This window comes from Plecotus auritus (assembly GCF_963455305.1).
Source record: "Plecotus auritus genome assembly, chromosome: 9".
NCBI lineage: Eukaryota > Metazoa > Chordata > Mammalia > Chiroptera > Vespertilionidae > Plecotus > Plecotus auritus.
In genome coordinates, this window is record NC_137783.1 from 42,158,125 (window position 1) to 42,185,444 (window position 27,320).

The following is a 27,320-nucleotide window of genomic DNA, read 5'->3' on the forward strand; positions in this document are numbered from 1 at the left end:
TTAGTACACTAATTGCAAAGTTGCAGAGATTAAGTTCATCATTCTAGCTCTTGGATAAACTTTAGCGATAGAGTACTTAAAGTTTAATACAAGGGCTGTCTTATGCCTCTTACAGAATAAGACAAGCAGCAGAAATGAGCTGTGTATTAGAAGTGCACTCCAAAAATAGAAAGCTTCAGTCATTAAAGGAATATTAGTTCATGTGTAAGCAACCAAAGTATCGCTTGCCATTTCCTTTAAAGTTAGTAGTGCCTAGAGCTGATTTTGCTCACAAGTATAGCCTTGTTTGAGTTTTCATCTCTGACTCTAATTCATAAAGAAGACTTTTTATCTATATATATAAAAGCCTAAGCGACCAGTCGACCGTCCAACCGGTCGACCGAACGATCGGTTGCTATGACATGCACTGACCACCAGGGGGCAGATGCTCAACGCAGGAGCTGCCCCCTGGTGGTCAGTGTGCTCCCACAGCCAACCTCCTGAGGCTGGCCAACCTCCCACGGCCCCAATCAGCCCCGATCTCCAGCCAGGCCGACAGATCCCAACCGTGCACGAATTCGTGCACCAGGCTTCTAGTCTTGATAATAATGCCAAAGAGAAATTCTCAAATCTCCACATGGAGTTATTATTACATTCTACATGTAGAAATTTGATAATTTGCAAAAATGTGGGCCTATTTTCAAATGGACCTTGCTCAGCTTCAGAAATATAAAATTCCTTTAAAACAATGATCATAGGAAATCGTAACAATTGACTTTATTCTCCAAATCATGCAATCTAGTGGACTTAAATTGCAACATTAGATAATCGCTGTGATAGGAATATACACAAACTGACAGGAAAACTGGCAGCTCCATCCACCTGCCAACTTAACATGGGCCAGAAACAAAGGTGATGGGGGAGGTTATTCTTAATTGGTGCCTGACAATCATACCATGCTCATCTAATCACTTCGTTTGAAAACCCGATGGCTCTGAGCCCAAACAAAGCTTCCTCTCTGTCAACTAGCTTAAGCTGAACTCAAGTCTTCTCAGCACACACATACCTCATAGATATGCACTCACTGAGCGAATGCCAGGGATAGAATCAGAGGCATCTGATGGAAGCAGACATGGAATAACAAGGAATACAAGCCCTAAAGTGTCACAAAGGGTTGAAGAGCTTAAAAAAACACATTCATGTATGTGAAATTAGTTTCATTCATATAAAAAAAAGGTCTTAAATTTCATGTCTATTCAATTATACTACTTACTAGTTCAAAGGGAACCATCAAAGCAGAATTACCAAAGAAGAAATTCTTGCACTGCTCTAAAATGGGAATAAAGTACTATTCACTAAATATAAAGGGGGGAAAAGTGACATTGTTTATAGGCCACTAAATCTACAGAACCTTATACACTTACATGATTCTCTTCCTTGCACTTCTGACAGGACTTTGAATCTCTCCCACACTCTCTCAGAAGTTCATCCTCACATAACCAATACTGAAGTTGTCCTAATTTCTCTAGCTAAAATATCGTGTGGTCCTAAACTTGAACCAATTCATTTCAAGAGTGGTAGTACCCAATTTTTTAAAATGCCCATTAAATAAAAGTATTAAACAAAAACAATACTTTATTAATTCCCAGTTGTGGAAGTCAAGTCATCTTAGCAATAGAGAACACAGAGTAATATTTAAAGAATGGAGAAGAAAATTTTATTTCTTATAAATTGTAATGCACTGATTGAAGCATCTTGGCAACTGCTTATTGAAGTTCTGGCCTCAGATAATCTTAAAACTTTAAGGTCAGTTTCTTGTCTCTTTGTTATTACTCAAGAGAGGTATATATCTATCCTTTCCATGGAGGTATTTTTATAAATCTCCATTTATTTTTATAAATCACCCCATACACCACTACTTAATAGATGGCCATCTAAATCTTAGTCATTCATCAAAATCTAGCATTCACACTCATTATCTTAACCAGCTCACATATGTCCCTCAACTTTGTCTTTTGATGTTAAATAAACACAATTTCTTTATCCATCTTTACTGATCCTGCTTTCTAGCCCTCCATTAATTTCCATTACTGTCTTTTGTGTGTTTTTCCCATTTCTTAATTTTCTTCTTAATTTGTGGATCCTAAAACTAGCACAGAACATTAATGATAATCTAAGCATAGTTGGAAAATTACTTTGTGGCATTATATTATAAATTTTTAGAATGATTATATCAAAGGAAATGTAATATATTTCAGAACCTTAAAAAGCATTCAGATAACACTTATGAGGCTTCAGAAGAACATCCTATCTAATAAAAGAGTAATATGCAAACTGACCGTCACTCCAAGACACAAGATGGCTGCCCCCATGCAGTCAAAGATGGCTGCCCGCATGTAGACACAAGATGGCCATCACAAGATGGCTGGCAGGGGAGGGCAGTTGTGGGCAGTTGGATGTGACCAGGCCGGCAAAGGAGGGCAGTTGGGGAGACCAGGCCAGCAAGGGAGAGCAGTTGTGGGGGGACCCAAACCTGCAGGGGAGGGCAGTTGGGGGGACCAGGCCTGCAGGGGAGGGCAGTTGTGGGCAATCAGGCAAGCAGGGAAGGCAGTTAGGGGTGACCGGGCCAGCAGAGGAGGGCAGTTGGGGAGACCAGGCCAGCAGGGGAGGGCAGTTGGGGGACCAGGCCTGCAGGGGAGGGCAGTTGTAGGTGATCAGGCAAGCAGGGATGCCAGCTAGAGGTGACCGGGCTGGCAGAGGAGGGCAGGTGGGGAGACCAGGCCAGCAGGGGAGGGCAGTTAGGGGGACCAGGCCTGCAGGGGAGGGCAGTTGAAGGTGATCAGGCAAGCAGGGAGGCCAGTTAGGGGTGACCGGGCTGGCAGAGGAGGGCAGTTGGGAAGACCAGGCCAGCAGGGGAGGGCAGCTGGGGGACCAGGCCTGCAGGGGAGGGCAGTTGTAGGTGATCAGGCAAGCAGGGATGCCAGCTAGAGGTGACAGGGCTGGCAGAGGAGGGCAGGTGGGGAGATGAGGCCAGCAGGGGAGAGCAGTTGGGGGGGACCAGGCCTGCAGGGGAGGGCAGTTGGAGAGGACCAGGACTGCAAGGAAGGGCAGTGGGGGGGGCAGGCCGGCAGGGGAGGACAAATAGAGGTGACCAGGCCAGCAGGGGAGGGCAGTTGGGGGGACCAGGCCTGCAGGGGAGGGCAGTTGTAGGTGATCAGGCAAGCAGGGAGGCCAGTTAGGGGTGACCGGGCCGGCAGAGGAGGGCAGGTGGGGAGATGAGGCCAGCAGGGGAGAGCAGTTGGGGGCGACCAGGCCTACAGGGGAAGACAGTTAGGGGTGACCAGACTGGCAGGGGAGGGCAGTTAGGGGTGACCAGGCCGGCAGGGGAGGGCATTTAGGGGCAATAGGGCTGGCCGGGGAGTAGTTAGGCATCGATCAGGCTGGCAGGGGAATGGTTAGGGGGTGATCAGGCTGGCAGGCAGAAGCGGTTAGGCCCTAAATCAGACAGAGGCAGGTGAGTGGTTGGGACCCAGCAGTCCTGGATTGTGAGAGGGATGTCCAACTGCCTGTTTAGGCCCGATCCCAGTGGGATGGGGCCTAAACAGGTGGTCAGGGGTCCCAGATTGGAGAGGGTGCAGGCTGGGCTAGGGACACGCCGCCACTCCACCCCGCCCCCCGTGCACAAATTTCATGCACCGGGCCTCTAGTCCTCAAAATAAGAGACTTTCAACACCAGCAATTCATTGTGATTAATTGTAAATTAAGTCTGTGAGCATCATCATCATGATTATAGAACTGGTTTTAATGGATTGCAGTGCAATTTATAAAAGTTTATCCATTATAAAAAACTCTTGAAACAACTTCATTACCTGATGGGAGATTATAAAGATTGCCTTACACAGTTTCACCATTTGCTTATGAAATAACATAGCAAAACTTAAATAGTTACCAGTCAGAAGTTGTTGCACTAGGCTGCAAATACCTTTAATATACTTATAGCTTCATATAAATTCTATTAAAAGGAAATGGTCAGATATTAAAATATTTATGAACAAAGATTCTCAGTGCAGCTTTGTTTACAAAATCAAAAACATATAAAAAAATTTAAAATAAAACAAAAACAAACTAAATATCTAACAATAGAGCTACTGTTAAATAAATTATACTACATCCATACAATATAATATTTAGCATCCACTGTTTTCCAAAAAATAAAAAATGTAATTCCATGAAAGATGTTACCAAGTTACAGACATCCAGGTCTTCTAGCACATTATATTCACTCTGCTTCATTAGGGTCAAATTATCTTGAACTCTTCAACTCATAATTGAATATGATGACTATTTTTACCATGAGAATCCCTGTGGTTATTGGTTCAATGTCCACTGCCCTCTGAGGAGATGGCTCCCAGAACACCAGGATGACCCTTTATATGCTAAGCACATTGATAGGGGGTTGTATGTAGTTTGAAGGAAAACAGAAAATTATTATGTAAAATAAAAGGAAAAGAAACCTAAAGTTGGATGAAGGTAACCTACAGGAAAGGTAGTCAAGAGTCAGGGAAGCTGAATGCTTCTTTGTCCTGGGATGCTAAAGCAGAACCTCTTAGCAGCATTGTAGGAAAGAGAGTATTTGGAGAACATATGGATCTAACAAAGATTTGAAGTAGTTTGTTAGGAGTGTGCAAGGTAAAAACTCTTCTCCTAAATAATGTTCAGTAAAATTAGCACTGCTTACTAGTGTTTCCAGTTGGAGTAAATGTATCTGGAAAGTGCAAAAAGGTACTGAGTCCTGAGTAGTTTGATTCAGAGGCTGACACCTGGGATCCATACTAAGTGACATTGATCAGTCACCTATATAGCACACCAATTACATCAAGTAAATCATTAAACCTAAAGTCTAAGCAATACCAAGCCTTCTGGAGACTAAGATTAGTCTACTAGAAGACATACATAACAATATTTTAAATCTGGAAACAGCCATAAAAATCATTAAATCTAACGTTCTAATTGAACATCTAAGAACTCCAAATGGTTAAATAACTTGCTCAAAGCCACTCGGCTAGTTTTAGTCACAGGCAGATAGGAAACCAAAGTTCTTGGCTCAGTGCTCTTTCGCCCACCCTGTTGACAAGGTGTGCTGGGGGAGGTGGGAACAGAAAAAAATCGAGAAGATGAAAGGACTTGACAGTGAGAAAGAAAGACAGGGATCATTTCATTCATTGACAATGATGGATGGTATCTTTCAGTACTTTATGAAAGTTCCCCATATAGTACAATTACACAATTATTATATAATTAAACAATATGTTTTGTTATAAAAGCATACCAATCTTACACATTTTCACCAGTATCCTCCCTCCCACTTTCTCTATTTTCCTTCCATCACTGATTTTAGTTCATCTTAATACTTTTGGAAAGAATGGGAAGCCGGTCAAATATTTCTTACCACAAAGATGATCTTCACCAAACAGCGAGACTGAATCAAATAAACTGCCCAATAGCAGCCATGAAGAGCTGTTTAACACTTTAAAATTTATTCTCTAACAAAAATGTTCACTTAAGCATTCCCTCTGTTCAATAGGTTATTTATTGCCTAATCTATGTAATTCATTACGTTTGATCACTCTCATTCAGTTGCAAGTCCTTTGTTTTCCTTGTGAAGCACCTTGAGTGCACCTTATTTACACTTCTGAGTGACTAGGGAAATTTATGACTGCAAAGCTTAAGAAGAAACCAATTAGGCAGAAAAAAATATATAGTGCTGATTCTACATGCAGACTGATTTTTTTCTAATATATGTAATGCTTTATGATTTGCTGATATTTTAAATACTTATAATTCAGTTGGGACTTCTTATTAACAAAGTGTACTTAGAATAAAAATTGCCTTTCCAATATACTTCAATTTCATAGATTGTTACTGTCATTTATGTAATATAGCATGAAATATGTCTAATAAGACAATCACTCACTATTAAATGATTAATCATGAGCAACTGATATATAATCAAAACACTTCTTTAGTTCTAATTATAAATATTCCACCAGCCAAATGAACCAACTTCAATTCATCTTTTTTTTTTTTAGAGGATACTTGCAATGTATAAGTAGGATCATCATTTTCAGAGAAAAGATCTTTGGATTTTATTTTCACCAGATTTGTTCATTCATTCATTGAAGCATAAAATAAATATTAACTATTCACTATATACAAGACCTATGGCAGAGAGAACTGGCTATCATTGTAACCAATAGTAAAGTACTAATTTTTGTTTTAATAACATCACCAGTATTCTCTATTATAGACATGGTTCTTACATAATTATTATAAGAAGTAAGACTATCATAAATATTTTTAACTCATACCTTCTATTAGAAATAATTTCAGCCTATTCCTTAAGTAATTGGTCCAAAATTATTTAATAACTTATATATTAAATTCCTACTATTTGCCAGACAACGCTAGTCTTGGCTATACAAAAATTTTCTTATTGTTCAAGAAAATCAAAATCTAGCTGAGGAGAGAGTACAAAAGTACCAGCATAAGCAGTGAAATGTCACAATAGCCATTTTCTGCAGGTGCTGCCACAGGAACACAAACAAGGGGAGGATGCAGGGAGGCAGCTGGCAGAAAAAGGCTTCTTCAAAGAAGTAACATTTGATCCAGGCTCTAAATAGAAAAATAATAATAATAATCAGAGGAGAAAGAAGAGTAGAATGAAGAGAAGAGGAAAGAGGAAAGCACCTAGTACTTATTATAGGCTCTGTACTGAAGAGTTTAACATGTATTATCTGATTTAATGCTTAGCACAACCCGTGAGTTAGGTACTACAGGTACTAAATTTTAGCAGAGAGATGTGTTTCTGGGGGTGGCAGGAGAAGGCAGAGCTCTCCCAGCAGAGGGAAATACCTCCTTGGGTGAGTAAACTGAATGGGCAGAGTCAACAGGTGAGCCCTAAGTACAAAACGCGTTACAGAAACAGTATTGAGGAAAGAAGGTGAACAAATCTCTCTTTCTCTCTCTACCGCATGATACAGCACAGACATTCATATAATGTTTTGTAATATACAAAATGAAAGAAAAGGATATAGTAAGAAAAGGGAAGTTGAACCCATTGGCAAGGGCAGACTAGAGCTAAGTTGTGAGTGGCCTTCAATGCCAGGCCAAACATTGAGACTTCATTTTCTAAGCAACAGAGAACCCAAGGCTTTTTATCAGAAAGATGGTGACATGACGGGTTTCATGGAGAAGGATGGACTGAAGGAAACAGAAAGTAAAGGCAATGAATTAAGAAGTTACTGCACGGTCTAGGGAAAAGATGGGAAAGTCCCAACCTAAGGCAAAAAACGAGAGTAGAAGGTGGAACAGACATTGATAAGGAAGAAATATTTTTGGCTTTGACATTCACTCTGAGGGACAGGTTTCTAGATTGGAAGTCTGGGAGGATGGTGATACTCCTCACAAAGACCGAAAATACAGGAAGAATGGGAAGTTAGGGTGTTAATAATAATGAAACCTAATATATTGGTATCTATGCATATAAAGGTATATATAGTATGTAATCTGTGTATTGTGATACTATGAAAAATGTTTCAATATGTAAGCTTCTAATTAGTATCAGGTCTTATTTACTGACTCACTTAGCAATGCAAATAAGAAAATATGTAATTAAATCAAATTGATTATTTTAATTAACTAGCTATGTTTTTAGTAACAGCTTTATTGATACATAATTCACATACCATAAAATTCACCCTTTTACAGTGTACAATTCAGTGAGTTTTAGTACATTCACAAAATTATGTACCCATCACTATTTTTTTTGAAAATTTTCATCAACCCATAAAGAAATCCTATCCCTATCAGCAGTCACTCACCATATGCTCCCTCCCTCAATCCCTGGAAACCAGAATTCTACTTTCTCTATAAATTTCCCTGTTCTAGAATATTTTATATAGATTGATTTATATAATATTCAGTCTTTTATGACTGACTTCTTTCATTTCACATAATATTTCACATACATGTTTTAACATCTTTAGCACTTCCTTTTTATTCCTTTTTAGCCAAATATCTCATTTTATGGACATGCCATATTTTACTTATCCATTCTTCAGCTAATTAACACTGAATTGTTTACACATTTTGACTATTCTGAATAATGTTGCCATGAACATTCAGACACACATTTATATGTGGGCCTATTTTTTTTTCTTTGGTACATACCTGGGATTGGAATGGCTGGGACATATGAGTCATATGTTTAACATTTTGAGGAAGTGCCTATTTTTCAAAGTGATTATGATTTTACAATCCCACCAGCAATGTGTGAGAGTTTCAATTTCTCCACATCCTTGCCAGTACTTGTTACGTCTCTTTTTCAGTATAATGATCCCAGTGGGTGTCTATGCATGGTTTATCTCTAGGCTGTCAATTCTGTTCCATTGGTCTATGTTCTTATCTTTATGCCAGCATCATGCTCTTTTGATTAAATGAGCCTTATAATAAAGTTTAAAATCAGGAAGTGATACATCCGGCTTTTTTTCTTCTTTCTCAGGATTGTATTGGGTTTTCTGAGATACCAAAATTATTTTCTACTTCTGTGAAAATGCCACTAGAAATTTTATAGGGATTGAATTGAATCTATAGATGGGTACATGTACTATGGACATTTTATCAATATTAATTTTTATACAAGAACACTGAATATCTATTTATCTGTGTCTTCTTTAGTTTATTTCATTAACATCATATATGTCTCAGTATACAGATCTTTCACCTACATGTGAATTTATTCCAAAGTATTTTATTGTTTCTGATGCTATTATAAATGATACTGTTTTCTTTACTTCTTTTCTGAATAGTGCATAGTGTATAGAAACACAACTAATTTTACATGATCCTTGTATATCCTGTTATTTTTATGAATTTGTTCATTAGTTCAAACAGATCTTTAGTGAAGTCCTTAGGATTTTCTATATATACTAAGGGTCCCTTAGCCTGGCCTGTGGACATCCCCGAGGGGTTCCAGATTGCGAGAGGGTGCAGGCCAGGCCGAAGGACCCCACCGGTGCACGATCAGGGCCAAGGAGGGACCGCAGGAGGGCTCCAGGGCATGTCTGGACATCTCGCCAGTCCCCATTGGCTGGACCCCAGCAGCAAGCTAACCTACTGGTCAGAGCGTCTCCCCTTGGTGGTCAGTGCATATCATAGTGACTGGTTGAACTAACGGTCAGACACTTAGCATATTATATTTTAGATTATATAGGATAAGATCATATCACCTGAAGACAGAGACAATTTTATTCTTCCTTTAAAATTTAGACACCTTTTGAGTTGGGTCCAAGATGGCAGTGTAAGTAAAACATTTTTGCCAGTATCCTCATTACTTTTATGAAGAAGTGGATTTTCAGAGGCCTTCACTTGTGCTTCCCTGTAGTTATGCTTTAAAAATTCTTTTTAACAGTGAACTTATTTAATAGAGCACAAAACCGTATCTTTAAAGTAATTGACTTTTCAATGAAGACAACAGAATCCATGGTGCCAAATTAGCATTATTTTGTTCAAAATCACCATCTTAAAAAGAAGTACCACTTCTTCCATGGTATTTACATACTTAAACATATTTAGAATTTTTCTATTTTTACTTACCATGAAGTAAGTAAAAAATAAAAAAAGTTTTAAGAATGGCCAATCAGCATACTTGGTAGAAATTTAATCAAAGTTTAATTAAAAAGGCATTTGATCAGTCTGAATATATAATCATTTTCCATCTAAACCAAGTGATGCTATAAAGTAATCAGAATAATATTTGTGTTTAATATACTATAAAGCTCAATCCAAAAAAGTAACTTCCTGAAAATGTGATAACATTGGAATAAGTTTATAGCATTCTCAGTGGACACATTTGGCTTACCAAGTTCTACAATGAAATGTTAAAAATATTAATCTCATTGCTTTCAAATCTTATATGCTAAAGGCCTTTCTACAAATTATATAAAGGGTTGGGCAAAAGTAGGTTTACAGTTGTTCATTTGGAAAATAATACAATTAATTAATAAGAACACAAGAATAAACTCTGTTTCACATACTCACAACTGTAAACCTACTTTTGTCCCACCCTGCATGTTCAAACTAGCCAAGCAAACAAAAACAAAAAAAGTAACAAAACACCTATATTGCTTTTTAATTCCCTTCTTCCATTTCATTTATTCCTATTATGCTAGTTCAGAACTTTATTGATTCAAACTACCATACAGAAGGTAGCATGTAGACCTTCTAATCTACAAATCCTTAAACAAATATCATAGCACATGCTAAGAAAAATGAAAAAGAATTTTATGTCATGACATCTCTGGAAGATTTTATAAGCTAGTTGATGAGGTAAGATGTAATTTTCTTTTCACAAAATATAATTATGAAAAATATGATAAATGCAATAAATATAGGACATGAGAAAGTATAGAGATCTAAATCATCTAGAAATTTTAGGAAGAATTCATGTAGGAAGTAAAGCTTAAAGGGGCTTTGAAGGATAATTAGAATTTAAAGGTTCGTCTCTTTACTCAGTTTTTAACATTGTACTCAGTAAGTATTCAATGAAAATATTAGTGAATAAGTGTTGATTGGATGGTTTTAGATGGGTAGTGAGGAGAGAAAACTCTCCTGATGGGATAAAGAGAATAATTAAAGGCATAGAGGCAGGGGTAATCATGACATTTTTGAAGGGATAGCATCTAGCCTTATTACATCAGATGTTACACACCTATCTGGAAATTGGGGCATTGTAGAGCTTGCTAAAACCCTTAGAAATCATCTGTACACCTTATATTTTTTAAATAAGGAAAGTGAGTCCTAGAGAACTACCCAAGGTAATTCAGCTAACAGGATGTAAAAAACTAGCAGGCACCTAAGAAGTATCAGGCACTGGGCTATCCAGTCTACAGCTCTTGGGACAACTTCACACTGCATAAATTAAAAAATTCTCAAATAGGTATCAAAAATAAAATATCCAAGGAAGATAGCATAAGAAAGTTAAATAATTTTTTCAAGTCAATTATTTAAAATTAAGTATGTGTGGCCTAAGAATATATCTTCATAAAATCACAGTTTGCCTTTTACAAGGGTTCCTGCAGGCAGGAACCACATTTGATTTTTGTGAATACTCCAGATGTCATCATAACAGCAGTATAACGCAGAACTCAGTACAAAATAAGACCATCAATTTTAGCTCCTTTTATCCTGACAAAGCTTGTTAAGAAAAAAGCAATGGTTTCATTTTTTATAAATAAGGAGAGGACTTTAGTTATTTTGGAATAACAGGTAGTACTCCAGCTGTTGGCGGCTGCTGTGGGCACCAGGCACTTTTAAATTAATGGGCTGGGCCAAACCAAGGGCATATTTTCATTCTGCACCAAATGTGTGTGCCAGTTCTTAGCAGATACAGTATGTTTCTGCAAATGTGATACACATATATTATTCCAAGTAGTAAATTTGCCCTCTCCTAGAAACTCGAGTCAATTGGGAGAAACCAGCAAGTAAACCTCAGTAACTCTTGTACCCACACAGAACAAACTGATTTCTCATGAGAGCTCTATTCAACCTACAGCTAAATAATTGCTTTTTTAATGCTGATCTGTGGGAAGTACAATATCTGGAATGATATAGGCGTTGGAGCCAGAGAGCCTTTAGTAAAAATCCCCATTCTACCATTTACTATTTGTGTTCCATTTAGATAATTCTTTAATTCCTCTGGGCTTCAGTTATGTTATCTGTAAAATGGGGGACAATATTACCTGTCCCATAGGGTTACCTTGAGGGTTACGGTATGTGTATTGAGCAAAAGAGCTGTTATATAGTAAGCACTTAATGAATGGTGACTATTATCCATCCTCTCTGAAATTTACTTGGTTACCTACTGTTTAAACATCTTTCAGTTCTGACCAAACTTCAAATTAGTACCAAAACAATCATCTCATTTTTCTCTCATGGTATTGGGGAGCAAAAGAAAAACACTCAAGAAATGGGAAGGCCTTCAAGATACAATTTTTCATGTCTATCAAATTAACTGTGCATTAACTCCAGACTTGAAATATTGCAACACATAACTAATTACAAAATTTTCAAAGAACAGAATATTAATCTACAGATGACATAAAAATATGTTATTTCAATTTAAGGCATTTCAAGGACCTGAGAATTGTTTCTTGTTTGACTTACAGCACTGCTGAAAAAAAAAATCCTTTCCATAGCTTTTATTAAATCTGGAAAGATTCTTGAACACAATTTTTTTTGGAATATTCTTTGAGATTCCCCAAAATCAAGAGCTTCTGCTGAGTTGTTCCTTGATGACTGGCACATGAAAAAAGTGTCATATTTATTGCCTTTTAGATATTCAAACCCATTCCAGAATAACAGTCAACAGATTTGCCATTACTTTCATACAAATATTTTCTGACTGTTTGCATATAGTATAATATAAATAGAGTAAAAACAATATTCTTGAAAAACTGTGTGTGTTCCTATAAAAGGCAACCCTTATGCACATAGAGCTCAAATTGTCAGCATATATAGGACTTGAATTCATCAGATGATTTTTCTTCTTATACCCATTTATATTCATCTCACACCCAGGCCAATCTGTATCCCTCCACAAGTAATCAGATGATGTGATCAGCCTTGAAACACTCATCAGACTTTTTTTGGTCCAATATAATCTTGAATATTCAAAAACAGAATACTACATTTGAACACTATATGAATATTTGAAACAGTACACTAGCATTTGATATCGTGTTTCAAGGATTGTAGAGAAACAGATGGTTATAATGACTCTAGTATTCTTCATGATTATACAATTAGGGCTTAGTTTTAGTCTAAAGTAGTACCAAATAGACTTTGAATTACTAAAAAAAAAATAGCTTTTACTGAGTGGTAGAGCATCTTGACTGCCATAGTAATTAGTCTTCGCAGTCAAAGCAAATTTAGCCAATTCTGTAATAGACACTTTTTACAAAAACCATCTCATGTTTTATTACTATGCACAATTTCAACACTATTGAGTAAACCATCAATGGCAAGAATAGTGTTTTATGATCATTGAAACAAAATAGTCCAACTCTCAAAAATAGTAACTCTTCTGTAAAACTATTTTTCTAGTTCAAATGGAAGCAATACTGTGAAATGGCTTTGAAATCCAACAGGACTACAGAACTCTCCTGCCAAGGACAGTTCAGCCAAAGTGGTCTTCATCCACAGTAACATAAGGCTCGATGCAAAATCATTCTATCATATATGTGTTTCAGTCCCAATGGCAGGACTACAAACTACTTTTTGCATGAACTTCTATTTATTTGCTTCAAAATAATGAATATGAATCCCAAGTAGCCTTATGTCACTCTTTAAGCATCAAGGCAACCAATTTAAACAGTATTCAGTTTAAAAGGCATAGGTCTTATCAATTACTTAGAGTAGTTACAATAGATTTTCACTACACATTATCTGTGCAATGTTTGTTTTTTCCCTAAACATAAAATTGCAACCTTATCAATAGAAGATGTACAACAAAGCAGACTTCAACAAGGTGATTCTTTCTGTAACACTGAAAACAACAAAACTATATTGAAACTATAATGAAGAGCCACTCCAAAAAACTGCAAAAATTCAAAGATCTGAGCCCTAAAATTGATCCACTTTGCACTCTGACATCCCTGAATGATTTCCTTGTGACCCACTTAAATTCTAAACTCAAGAAACTTTTCAGAAAAAGTTTTTCCAAATTTCTCTTTCTGTCATCCATAAGCTTCACCCAGGTATTGAATGATAGATCGATAATCTGCAAACCTTTCTGATAAAGCACACCTGTTCAGAAAAAAATTTTAGCATTCACACTCAATATATTTATTTATGCATTACAAAAAAAACACTAATCTTAGCCTTTATATTAAATATTACTAAACCTAACATTTTTGTTTTCTTAAATAAAAATTATCGGTAGCTGTTCTAACATTTTTCGGATACACCGCTAGCTCATCACTGTGCATGTAGTTTGGAGAACACCATCCTATATAATAAATCAGTCAGAATTATTAGCTATAGAAATGGCAAAAGATAACTTCAGTTAAAAACCTTAAACATGAAAACAGAAGACAGAAACAAACACCAGGTCCAAAATAGCACAAGTTTTAAAGTGCAGTGAGCATCATTATATGTCAGCCATTTCACATAAATTATCTCATTTAACCTCCAAAGGAAAGGAAGTATCACTGTTTGCTCTTGTACAGATGAGGAAATTGGGACCAGGTTATTATACCTAAGGTCTAGATCTCAAAACCCATGATTGTCAGAGGTCAGGAACAAAGTAAAGAAGGAGCAGACTACCGGGTACCAGGACAGCCCCCTCCCTGCTAGGAAGGAGCGGCAATGCTTCAAGACGTGCTCCTGACTACACCCACATTGCTTCAGGCCCTGGCCCAGGTTGAACGCACAGGGCATCCCAGAGCCTGGAGCCTCCACAGCAGCATGACGGCAGCCACCTACACATACATGACCTTGAGGAACTCTGGTAGAAATGGAATCAGGGACTGAGTGGGTAGCTTATACCCTGAGGTGGACCGAGCCTGGCATGACCTTGAGCTACCAGCTCCAGGAGACAGCCACCATCAACTACCCATTTGAGAAGGGCCCACGGAGTCCCCTCTTCCGAGGGGAGGAGCGCTGCATTGCCTGCAACCTTTGAGAGGCCATCTGGCCGCCCAGGCCATCACCATTCAGGTGGAACCGGGCCCGGCCAATGGCAGCCGCCAGTCCACCTATTACGGCTTCTGCTAGGAAGCGTGCTTGGTGGATGCCATGGTCGAGGGCACCAACTCAGTTCTCCACGGAGACACAGGAGGAGCTGCTGTACAACAAGAAAAAGCTGTTCAACAACAGGTACAAGTAGGAGACCTCCGCCAACATCCAGGCCGACTACCACTACCAGTGACACCCGCCGCCCCCCCCCCCCCCCCCCCCCCCGCCAACCCTGCCCCTGCCCTTGCCGCCCAATAAAGAAGCTCTGATCTCCCTCCATAACGCCCCTCCCCCCCAACAAAAAGACTATCAAACATTGGTCTTCATTTATTCCAAAATCCTAAACATCTCTTACCACTAAGAAGGCAAGCCTAAGGACCCATTTATTATCTGGTTCTTCTCTCTTTGCTCTCATCATCAAAATACAGCATGTTCAGTAAATCATTTTAAGATGCTAGAGACAAAGGACAAAACATACTAAATTACTATCAGTGGCTGAGAAAATCATCAATTATTTTTGATTGCCTACCATTTCTTAAGCAAATAACATGAATCCAACCAAGTCTTTAGAATCTCTATAAGCAGATTTTTTTTAACTGTGGTGCCCTTCATTTATTATGCAAATGCAAGCAGCTCCAATAATTCCCTGCTCGGAGTGTTAAGAAATGTAATACTGTTTACTTTTTCTGATTTAATTTGGTTAATTACAGACCTATACAACTTGTGAGGCATGCAGCTCCACAGATCCTAATCCTGGCTCTTCCAGGCTGTGTAATAAATTAATCTCTCCAAGTCTGTTTCCCCTTCTATAGATGGAGATACTGACACCTGCTCCATAAAGTAGCTGTGAGGGTTACATAAAATAACATTCATAAAGTGCTTAGTACAGAGCCTGGGACATGGTGTGTTTCCAAAATGTGAGTTATGGTTATTTGTGGGGCAGATGGAGTTAACAGTGTGACCTTTAGTACAAGGACAAATGAAAGGTACCTGACCTGTTGAGTGACTAAAACTGTGACCTTGACATGAAAGATGTATGAAATTATCTAACCTCGTCTACTGATTTTCTGTAAGTCTCTACAGCATTTGCTCACCCACCTGTTTACAAAGCATTTCTTCTCTCTCTAGCTCGTCTCACTGTTATCTCTAACAAGTGATTTTTTTTAATATTTCTCATTTCTGTGACCTGTTTAGGAGGTCCTTGCACATTTACCCTTAAGAACATCCAAACAGTTTGTTACCCTTTAACATAAGATTTAGTCTATGTACTTGATAAGCCTATGGATTGTTTAAAAGGCTAGACCCCCCCAAAAAAATTTATCTGAGATAAATAGTACAATAAACAAGGTTTAACATAATAAAACATTAGAACCACAGTAGGATGTCTTCTAACTTAAACAGATTTCATTCAACTCTTAATTTATTCCTACCTGGAATAATTCAAACCCACGTTGAAACCTTTAAATATTGAGAAGCAATCCCAGTTCTTGACCTTCGTGCCTGATTTTATTGATTTCATTTGTTCTGACTTCAGCTGTGATGTGCTCAATACATTAGAGCTTGGCATGGAATCTACCACTGTAGGAACTGAAGACTTTTTTACTCTTAATGGCTGCATCAAGGCCTTTATGTATAAGCAGGTCTCAGCGTGTAGCCCCTTGAGTAAAAGTCATCTTTGACCTAACTTCCCATACGATTCAATTTGGATTCCCATGTGACTCAAATGCTGGCAACTTAGAAAGTACACATATATCTTACCATGCTAATGACTGGGTTTCCTCGGCTTCTAGTAAAAAAAGGCTTTATAATTTTGCAACTTCTGATCTTCTGTAATGTGTTAATTTTCAAAAGCCCATTTTTTCTCTTGGATATTTGAGAAAGAATTTTTATCTTTTTCTTTGCAGTACTTTACTTTCATTTGGAATTCAAGAGAACAATTTTAAATATATGTTTTCTCACAGATAATATACATTTCGTTGATGATCCTGAAACAATTACCACATTGTACCGAAAATTACAATAAAGAAAGGGCAATTGGTGATAGAGGTCAATGCCACACAAATACACAAATTCCATTCTATTCAAGTTCATTTCATTAGTGGTGTGTTTTTAGTATTAGAATCTTTGAGGTGAATTATGATATTGGTAAAGGCACTTAATTCAACTCAAACTCACTGCATCACTTTTTAGCAATGCTGCTGAAAGTAACAGAACATTCTATTTCTCTAATTTTCCTGAACAATATATTGTAGTCATTAGCAAGCAAAATTAGAACTGCACCTACCAATTACTGAACAAAAATTCGAGCTGTAAATAATGCATAGCATCTCAGTCTAGGCAGATGGCCTTATCTGCTTATCTTCCTACCATGTATAACAAAATAATGGTTGATAAGGGATATTAACAGCCGTTCTAAATTGAAATTAAACTTTTATAAATCAAATTAGATCCTCCCTTAAATAAAAAACGATCACTGAGATTGATTTAACTGGCAATAATTTAAATCTTTTTAACTCCTATCTCAGTAACAGAATTGGGAGTCACTTTCAAATGACTCTTTTCCTTGGTATAAATTTCAGGTGCCTAACAAATTTGTTTATTTGATTTAATGTTATTGCACAGGTCTGTATCCATTCTTCTTGTTGTAAAAAATCATATCAAACATTTCATTTGTAAAAATGTTGCCTAAATTGCTAGTGTAAGCAAGAAAAAAAATATCCCAATAAGAGAAGAGAAATTTGGGAGCAGAAGGTACATATATAGTGAAATTCAGAGTCAAAGGAGAACAGTAGTAAGAGAATTAATTTGGTGTACTTGAGTACATTTTAAGTTTAAAATTTTGGGATGATTGTATGTATATAATTACCCTGAAATTATGCCAACATTGAGGCTTTTTCTCCATGTATATCTTGTCTCTATTGGTATATTTTCTCTGAGGTTTAGACTTCCTTATGTATATTTGAATCTCTAAACACTTACTGATTTATGTTTTTCAGCAAATATTTATTAAGAGCCCACTGAATAGCAAATGTTATGCTAACAGTGGTAAAGGGGCAAGAGTGTAGAGGGTTGAAAAAGACCCCATCCTTGTTGCATAACAGTATAATCTTCTAAACAGAATCTATACTGGTAACTTCTGCTGGTGTTATGTAAGTTTTCAGGGGATTCTTTAGTGACTAGAGTCCATTTACCATGTTCAGGGTCAGCTGGACCTAAAACATTTAAGATATGTAATTTAGAAGGAGAAGAAAACTTAACAGATACATTGGTAACATGTTCCAGTTACGAATAATCTTTAACTCTCTACTACTTAGAAATATGACAATATCTAGTACAGGAACTACATTATATGAGAATCTTTATTAAATGAAACAAAATTAACTAAATTCTGCTATGTAATGAAAATTGATATTCACTGATAGAAACAATTTAAGCTGATTTTTATCTGTTAGCTTTATACATTTGACCTTTCCTGGGTCCCCTTTCCAACTGTCTCTAAGAGGACCTTCAAAGGAGTTTTCCTCAAAATGTTATGCTGGACAAATCTAATATACTCATTTAAAAGAAAAAAGATCTACTTGCTTGAGCTTATCAACATGATTTTAAAGAATAATACTTTTACATAATCTATATATATAAAAGGCTAAGTGTCTATCCATCTGACCGGTAGCTATGACGCGCATTGACCACCAGGGGGCAGACCTCAACACAGGAGCTGCCATGATGCACACTGGCCACTTAAAAATAAACGGCACTGCGAACCTGGCACCAACAAACCAACACAAACCAAGTGGGACACAGGCCCCGCCATCACCCCAGAGTGATACCCCACCAAATCACAGCCAACACTGCCAAGACCCTATGGCGCAAAATGTAGCCCACAGCCCAGCCCAGCCTGGAAATGGTGGCTGTGGGCACCAGGTAATGATGTCACGTAGCAACACTTGGCTTCCTCTCCCTATCCCTAGCAACTAGCCTCCTTGGAGTTTCTTCAGCCCAGGAACCCAACTTGCTTTATAGCCAGGTGCAAACATTTTACAGTTTAACCAAATGTTTGTGAAGTGTTTTCATGTGCCTCATCTCATTTGATCCTCACAGAAGTCCCGGAGTAGGTAAATAGGAGACTCATTAAAATCCTATTTTCTTTTCATTAGCAAGACGCAAATTGCAATATTAAAATATTTCTTCTAATTAATTTCCTTTCAATGTGCACAAATCCATGCACCAGAACACTAGTTTATTATAACCAAGAATATAGGAATCTAAGAACTCCTTTTGATTGAAAGAATTGCTGGTGGTTCTATTCACTTTCCTAATCTACTAAGCCCCTACAGGTATTTATACAATTTAGTATCCTAAACTGGAATCTTAATGTTATCTAGTATTGACCAAGGAAGAAAAAGTTTCAATAAGTGATACTTGTTACCCGAGCTTCAACCCCTAATCAATCGGTTAGAGTTCCTGGATAACATTAATTGTTATGCTATACGGTGACTACACAGAACTTTCGGGTGAAACACACTTGAGCCACATGACCTGTTCCTGTTTCGTATTGCTAACCAGAAATGGAGCTCTTTCAAAGCATGATTTTCACTTGAATCTAAAATATATGAACAATTTCATGGCTTTTTACCATTTCCTTACTCTTCTAAGTAAAACTAAACCTTTTTTAGTTTTTATTTCAAACATTGGTGAAAGGGTTCTACCCCTTAAATTATGGTTTCACTATAGCTCTTTGAAGAAAAGAGCCAACTAGAAGTAAAAATGGGAGGGATGATGATGGAACCTGAAGAGGTAAGATGATGTGGTACCATTTCATCTTCATATTTGAAAAGGAGATGCAGTGCATTACATTGTGCTTTCTGTTTTACACTAACTTATGGAAAACCAACTGGATTCCAGTTTTACTTTGATTTCCCGTGGAAAGCTGTGCTAATGGTGGTAAATCTTGCGAAGAGGCTATGGAGTTGCTTCTCAATTTCTAAAAGTTTCAATGCGGATTTTAATTATCTCAGGTGAGAATAAATTAAGAGTTAAATAAAATCCATTTGTTAGAATTACATGCATCTCTGGCACTGATGTTTTGTTCTCTTAAACCTGTTGATCATACAACTTAACCTCAGATGCTGATAAGCAATGCTATGTAACAGGGCTTTGAAAACTGGCATATACTGCACACGTGCAGGACCACCACCTACGATGCCCAGTATGTGCAGTTCACAGTGGAGCCACGTCTTAATGGAGGACCCTTGGCAGACATTGTGGATGTTGTGAACTTTTAAAGGAGAAAGAAGCTAAATTCCTTGTTCTAACAAAAATTTTCTCACAAAAATAAAACAAGGGTAAGCAATGGCCCAGTAAGAAGTCACTATTATTCTAGAAATTATCTTAATAGTATCTTAATAAAGAGGTTTCTGGGGGAGGAGAATATAGTCAAAAGTTACAGCGTGGATATTTTTTTTATTTTCTCTTTAAACCTTTATTACAGTATTATCTCTCTGCTAGCCCTATTGCTGAGCCTTTAGCAGACCATGCCACCACTTTAAAAAGCCAGCTGTTTCTCCATGATAAGACTAGTAAATTCCCTGGGCTTGAAACCTCTGATGCCATAAGAAGGTCTACTAATTGGAGACGATGTTATGAGGATACCTTTATAAGTAAGTCTAAAAATGGCAGAAGCCCTATAAAGAGTAGGAGAGAAATCAACATTTGGACTTTGCATCCTTTGTAAGAACAAAGTACTGCCTCCTCCGTACATATACTAATGGGTAGCTGGATGGTCCCATGAGGATGATGCTCACATTGGTGCCTGAAATTGGCAAGCTGGATCTTCAGCAACTGGTGTAAGCCAGATCAACCTCGGGGAAGAAAAAACCTTGTTACTGAGCCTTTTATACGTCTATTCAGCTGCCATGTCCACATTGTACATAAACACTTTGAGCAAGCCACAGGGGTCCCTGGCCCACCTAAAAACGGAGTGAGTGCCTCGTCCACTATGTATCTCTTTGGCAGGCATTCACGTAAGACAAGAATATCTCCACACTGCATGACAATTCTGAGTTCCTCCAGACCTCCTTGTCACCAACTTCCCCATTTTTTCTTTCCAGGTCCCTAATAAGTCAGGCAATGTGTTAGGTACTGCCCATGAATGAATGTACGTATAATGATACCTTGGGACATCTCTACTTCTACACAAAATTAACAACTGGATGCAAGGCTCAGGAAGAACGTCCTGAAACAGTGCTTTTCACGGTCATTCCTGCCTGGGGTTGTAGTGCAGTACCCATGCCCTGAGCTGATTTCCGTATACCATGCAAATTCACCCATAAACCAGACCATCCATGTTCTTTCTTTATTACCATGTCATAAGTAACTCCCCATGAAGCTGTAGGCATGGGACAAGTACCACGGGAGTTTAAGTCACCTACTTATTCGGTCTACTTGTGCCTTCTGGACCTTCTCAGGCTGATTTATAATGGAATGCTGCTGAGCACATCCAGTTTTTATGGTTCACTGTATTAGATAACATCTAGTTCACCCTGTGGTCAGGTGGGTGTTCAGTCTTTATTAGGGTCCATAAACAAGAAAACTGCTTTCCAAATGGGAATAGTTGTTTGGGGGGGAAAGGGAGTCTGTGCCATGATTCTCCTTTGGGGTTTGTCAGAAGTCCCAAATAGCGTCTCTGACACATACATTTCCAACACATTGAGTCATCTGAATCATAAAATTCATGAGGCAGGACAGTTTGCTCTGCCGATAGGCTCTACTGCAGAGCTCTTGCTTTCTCCTGGAAACTGGGAGTCTAGACTCTGCCCAGTAAATGGGCAGCAGCAGCCTGCTTAAAGGTAAAACATGTTGCATCCAAAATCCAAAGAGCCTCGCCAAGAATGATGCCTAACTCTTGGTGGTGAAGGGGGTCCGAGATGCAGGTGCAGTAATTTGTTTCCACTTCAGGAGAAACAACCTGCTTCAGTCTTGAGGTAATTGTAGAAACTTCACTTAGGTGGCAGGCCCTTGAATTTTTACAGGGTTTATCTCCCACACTCTGACATGTATATATCTTATGAAGGTGACTGGGATACCTGCTACTCCCTGCCAATTAGGATAAATTAGCATAACAGTAAATGACGTATATCATGTTCTATTGGATATAAAGGAAACTGAAATGCCTCTCGGTTACATGTAACAGTGATCAGTTGAATATTACTTATGCTAAAAACTGCAAACATTTACCATTGTCCTTGCCATATAAATGCACATGACTTCTGGTTTCCCCTTACCAATGGGGATATAAAATAAAACACTTCCAGGGGGGCTGTGCTAGTTCACTCCCATAAAAATGCTCCAATTGGTATAATATGTGCAATTAGCATCACCACCTGAGTAGGTTTGCAAAACTATATTCTCATGCTCCACAAGCCATATGACTTTCGCGCTCACCAAACAATCAAATTAAACAGGGACAGGGAACTGCTATTGGACTCATAACATTACTATCTATCCCAAGACTTCCATAAATCTTTGCTGCCTGGTGGACCGTGGTGGCATTTAAGATCTCTGGGGATCAGTATAAGTTTAGAGCCAGAATCTAATAACTCACAGGGCCTGTGCATTTCCCTTTCTCCAGTGTACCCTGGGAGAAGGCTGCAGGGTTCTGTATATTGAGAAGATTTTCTTTCCCCACTGCCTTTCAGGGTCATCTGTGCATGGGGCCATAGAGCACCACCTACCCATTTACAGCTGGTTTCAGTAAACCCTAAAGATTGATCCATAAATCAAGACGATGCCTTTTCCTCCTCTACTAATATATCATTGAAGTATGTTTAGAGATGGATTGGATAAAAATGAACAATACCCACCCATGGCTACAATGCAATGTCCTTTTACAAAGGGACCTGGCCTCTCCCTCATATGAGATGCTCTGTAGGAAGGAGATGATAGTGAGTTATGCTATAATAGAATTGAATTGAATTGGCGTATTTCCAAAATACTAAGGTGACACATTTCTTCCCTTAAGACCTGCCACAAGGCAGGATTTTTTCTGCCTATTCTTATCAGTTTGTACTTTGGAAGGCTGAACATGTATTTTAATCTCAGAATTGCATAATCAGTTAGCTACTGCTATAGATTAATGGTCCCCAGCCCACCAGCATCACCTGATTAGAATTTCAATTAGAATTGATAACTTTCAGATACCACTTCGGGCCTATTGATTAGAAACTCTGGAGCGGGGGCTAGAAGCCGGGATTTTAACAAGCTCCCCAAGTAAGTCTGATGCACAGTAATGTTTGAGAACCACTCCCATAGATCCTTATAAGCCAAACCCACCCCTGTGGCTTGTTGTCATGGTTTCAAACATCTTGTTCATAACGATTAAGGAGCACTAGCTGGCCTCTATCACTCTGATACCTCCCATTAATCCTATTAAGATCAGAGAACCTAATTCTATTATAGCATAACTCACTATCATCTCTTTCCGAGAGAGGACAGCAACCACAGACCAATTCAAAAATACTGTCATCCCCCTCACCACTGCATTTCTTAGTGCTCTGACAAAAAGAGCATCCTCTGGCCTTCCTAGGGAGCATGGTTAAGCGTCAGCTGATCCATTCAGGCATTTTGGTTTGCCTAAACCTTTAAGTTCTTTCTTCTACAGTATGTTAGGTAAACTCAAACATTTCTATCTCGTTAACTATAGTCGTCATTGAGTTCAAGATTCAATTAATGTAGTTCATAGACTACTAATGCCTCTTCCAAGGGCCTGAGACAATATATAAAATCTAAAATCTCACGTAAGTACACCAATGCAAATGAATTTAGTCAGATGGACATTAGCATCTACTCCCCAATATGTGCCACTACAGATTGGCAAGGCCTTGAACTCTTTCGTTGTATTCCCTGTGTGAACCTTTGCATGTACCTGGTAGGCTATATTGAGTCAATAAGAAGTGGGAAAGGTGTATCCTGAGGTTACTCAGCATCAGTTTGTTAGGCAAGTGAAAGGGCTTTATGCACTGACGGGCTATATCTCTTACTAGGAAATGGGGATTAGGTTTAGGGCTAGATCTTCCTCAGACATATGTGCTTTAAAAATACAGGTAATGGGTGCCTCCTTGATTGCAAGTCTGCAACAGATGGCTTTTTATTTGTCCACATATGTTCTTAATTGTATGTTCACAGTTTTTAACTACTCCTTTTCCCTGTTTACTCTCCCTAGCATCATAAAAGGAAGCCAGAGGACTCCATAATTTTTAATGTTATCATTACCATACCACTAAATATCTCTTCATCTCCCAAAACTCTATCTTTCATCTATACTTCATCCACCAATGATAATTTGAGTAACTATCATGCTCCCACATGCCATGAATTATCCATGTCCCATTTTCCTCTTCTGTACTCCCTGAACATATGATAAAAATAATTTCAGAATTCCATGTTTGGTTCTGTATTCTCTAGACCATTTTTTAAAATATATTTTATTGATTTTTTAATTTCATTTTTTTTTTTTTACAGAGAGGAAGGGAGAGGGATAGAGAGTTAGAAACATCAATGAGAGAGAAACATTGATCAGCTGCCTCCTGCACACCTCCTACTGGGGATGTGCCCGCAACCAAGGTACATGCCCTTGACCAGAATCGAACCTCAGACCTTTCAGTCTGCAGGCCGACGCTCTATCCACTGAGCCAAACCAGTCAGGGCTCCAGACCATTTTTGCTATATTAGAAAAGAATATGACACATGGTCCCATGGGTAAACAGCACATCCAAATTAGAATAGAATAGGGTTTAAATAAAAGGACAATTTAATAATGCTTTGGGCAAAGTACAAGGAAACCGTAAGACATTGGTTCTCTAAGTGTGGTTTCTGGACCAGCAACATCAACATTACCTAGGAACTTATTAAAAATGTAAATTTGGAACATCAACCCAGATCTACTAAATCATAAGTTTTTGGGGTGGGGCTCAGAAATCTGCGTTATCAACTTTTCCGGGTGATTCTAATGCACACTAAATATTGAGAACCACTGATAATGGATATAATGAATTAACCACATGCTAATAACAGTGGAGTATGTCACCCCTAGAACCAAAAGGCAAGAAAATGAATAGTATCTAAGACCCAGAGAAAGTCATAGAGAGAAAGTCACTTTGAGAGAATCAATGACCCTTGGTCAAGAGAACCAACCTACCAAAAGAACCTCATAACACGGGGATAAGATTATCATACTCCAACTCATTTATTCACTTCCTCTAGCTTTCAACCTGGGCTCCCAAGTGGCTGCACTCAGCCAGTTTGAATGGGACTATATCAAACCAAAAAGCTTCTCCATGGCAAAAAAATAAATTTTAAAAAATCAATAAAACAAAAAGGCAACCAACCAAATGGGAGGAAAATATTTTCAAATCATACCTCCAATAGGGGTTAAAATCCAAAATATATAAAGAACTCTTATAAGTCAACAACAATAATAAAAACATAATTCAATTAAAAAATGGGCAGAGGACCTGAAAAAACAATTTTCCAAGGAGGACATAAAGATGACCAACAGATATATGAAAGAATGCTCAACATCAGTTATAAGAAAAATGTAAATCAAAACCACAATGAGGTAACACCTCACACCTGTTAAAATGGCTATTATCAACAAGACAAGAAATAAGTGTTGGAGACGATATAGAGAAAAGGGAACCCTCATACACTGTTGGTAGAAATGCATATAAACTATGGAAAACAGTGTGGAGTTTCCTCAAAAAATTAAGAATAGAGGTACCATTTGACCCAGCAAACCCTTTTCTGGGTATCTACCTCCCCCCCAAAAAAATTGAGAACACTTATTTGTAAAGATGTACCCCTATGTTCAATGCAGCATTACTCACAATAACCAAGACATGGAAACAACCTATGTGTCCTTTGACAAATAATTGGATGAAGAAGATGTGCAACATATATATAATGGAATACTACTCATCCATAAAAAAGATAAAATATTGCCATTTGCAAAAACATGCGTGGATCTTGAGAATATTATGCTAAGTGAAATAAGTCAGAGAAAAAAAGGACAAGAACTATATTATTTCACTAATACATGGGATATAAAACAAAAAGCAACAAGTATATAAACAAAACAAACAAAAATCAAACTCATAGATACAGACAACACAAATAGGGCAAAGGGGATCAAATACATGGTGAAGAAAGGAAACTAGACTTGAGGTGGTGAGCATACAAGAGAGTATACAGATGTCACATTTTAAACTTGTACACCTGAAATTTATATAATGATATTAACCAATGTTACCCAATCTATAATAATAAAAGCATAATATGCTAATTAGACTGGATAGCCAAATGACCAGACGTCCTTCTGGACGACCTTTCGGAATAAGCAGCAGAGGCCGAAGCAGAGGCAGCTGCCATGGTGGGCAGGGGGCCAAGGCAGAGGTGGTTAGGGAAGATCAGGCAGGCAGGCGAGCAGTTAGGGGCAATCAGGCAGGCAGAGTGGTTAGAGATGATCTGGCAGGCAGGCAAGTGCTTAGGGGTGATCAGGCAGGCAGGCAGAGGTGGTTAGGGGTGACCAGGCAGGCAGGCGAGCGGTTAGGAGCCAGCAGTCCCGGATGTTCTACTGCTGGTTTAGGCCCAATCTCTGTGGGCAGTCGGACATCCCCCGAGGGGTTCCAGATTGTGAGAGGGTGCCAGGCTGGGCTGAGAGACCCTCCCCTCACCATCCCCGTGCATGAATTTCGTGCACCAGGCCTCTATTAAATTTAATTTTACAAAAGCAAATAAATAAAACAAATGGCATGGAAAGCTTTCTAAGCCCTGAATCTCTGCCTTGCACATTATATACTATTGTTTTTTTCACACCAACAACTGAGTGTAATGTCCCATTAATATAAACCACAACACTAGTAGCAGAAGCCCATGCTGTCATAGTCTAGTCATTTCATGAAGAAAAATATTATGCTTATTTAAAAAACATCCTTAAAAGATATACTACTTAAAATTCAGTATTCCAGCTATGTCTGTATTGAATATTGAGTCCTACTCTGCCTACTAACTCTAAGAGAGAATATACAACCTACAGTCCCAACCTTCAGACTATTTCCTGAGCATCTCAAAATGGTCATTGGGTGACCTAGCACATAAAGCTCTGTCCAATGGATAGAAATAATAATTGGTTAGGCAAGTCAGATTTCATCACTCTGGAACTAAAAGGGGAAAATATGGACAAAATCAACCAACAAAGAAGTAGGAATTTACACAGAAAGAAACAGAATCATAGTAATGGTGGGGTACTAGAGTAAAGATCCATGAAACTGGTATCACTAAGAGGACAATAACATCATCTGGTCCCTATTCTTAAGGTCCTGTGAGAGTCTGCTACCTATCACCTGTGTTCTCATAAGACTCCCATTATTCATGGTTTACATAATCAGAAATTGCTGAAGCAACACACTGGCATTTAATTGTCATTCCCTCTTCCTGCATACTTACTGGATCACCTTTTCAACACTCGAGAAGCGACTAAATTACAGAGTCACATC

The 27,320-nt window shown here is 38.2% G+C and overlaps 1 protein-coding gene and 1 pseudogene across 4 annotated transcripts in view; one reads left to right on the forward strand and one right to left on the reverse strand.

Annotated features, from left to right (window-relative positions):
- The window catches only part of CTNNA3 (catenin alpha 3), a 1,399,627-nt gene that overhangs the window by 1,118,416 nt on the left and 253,891 nt on the right, over positions 1 to 27,320 (reverse strand). The window lies entirely within an intron of this gene.
- The window catches only part of LOC308257714 (peptidyl-prolyl cis-trans isomerase A-like), a 43,562-nt pseudogene continuing 31,074 nt past the window's right edge, over positions 14,833 to 27,320 (forward strand). The window contains exons 1-3 of the transcript in view: positions 14,833 to 14,913; positions 19,504 to 19,566; positions 20,261 to 20,429. The product of the transcript in view is annotated as a peptidyl-prolyl cis-trans isomerase A-like (transcript). The remainder of the gene's footprint in view (positions 14,914 to 19,503; positions 19,567 to 20,260; positions 20,430 to 27,320) is intronic.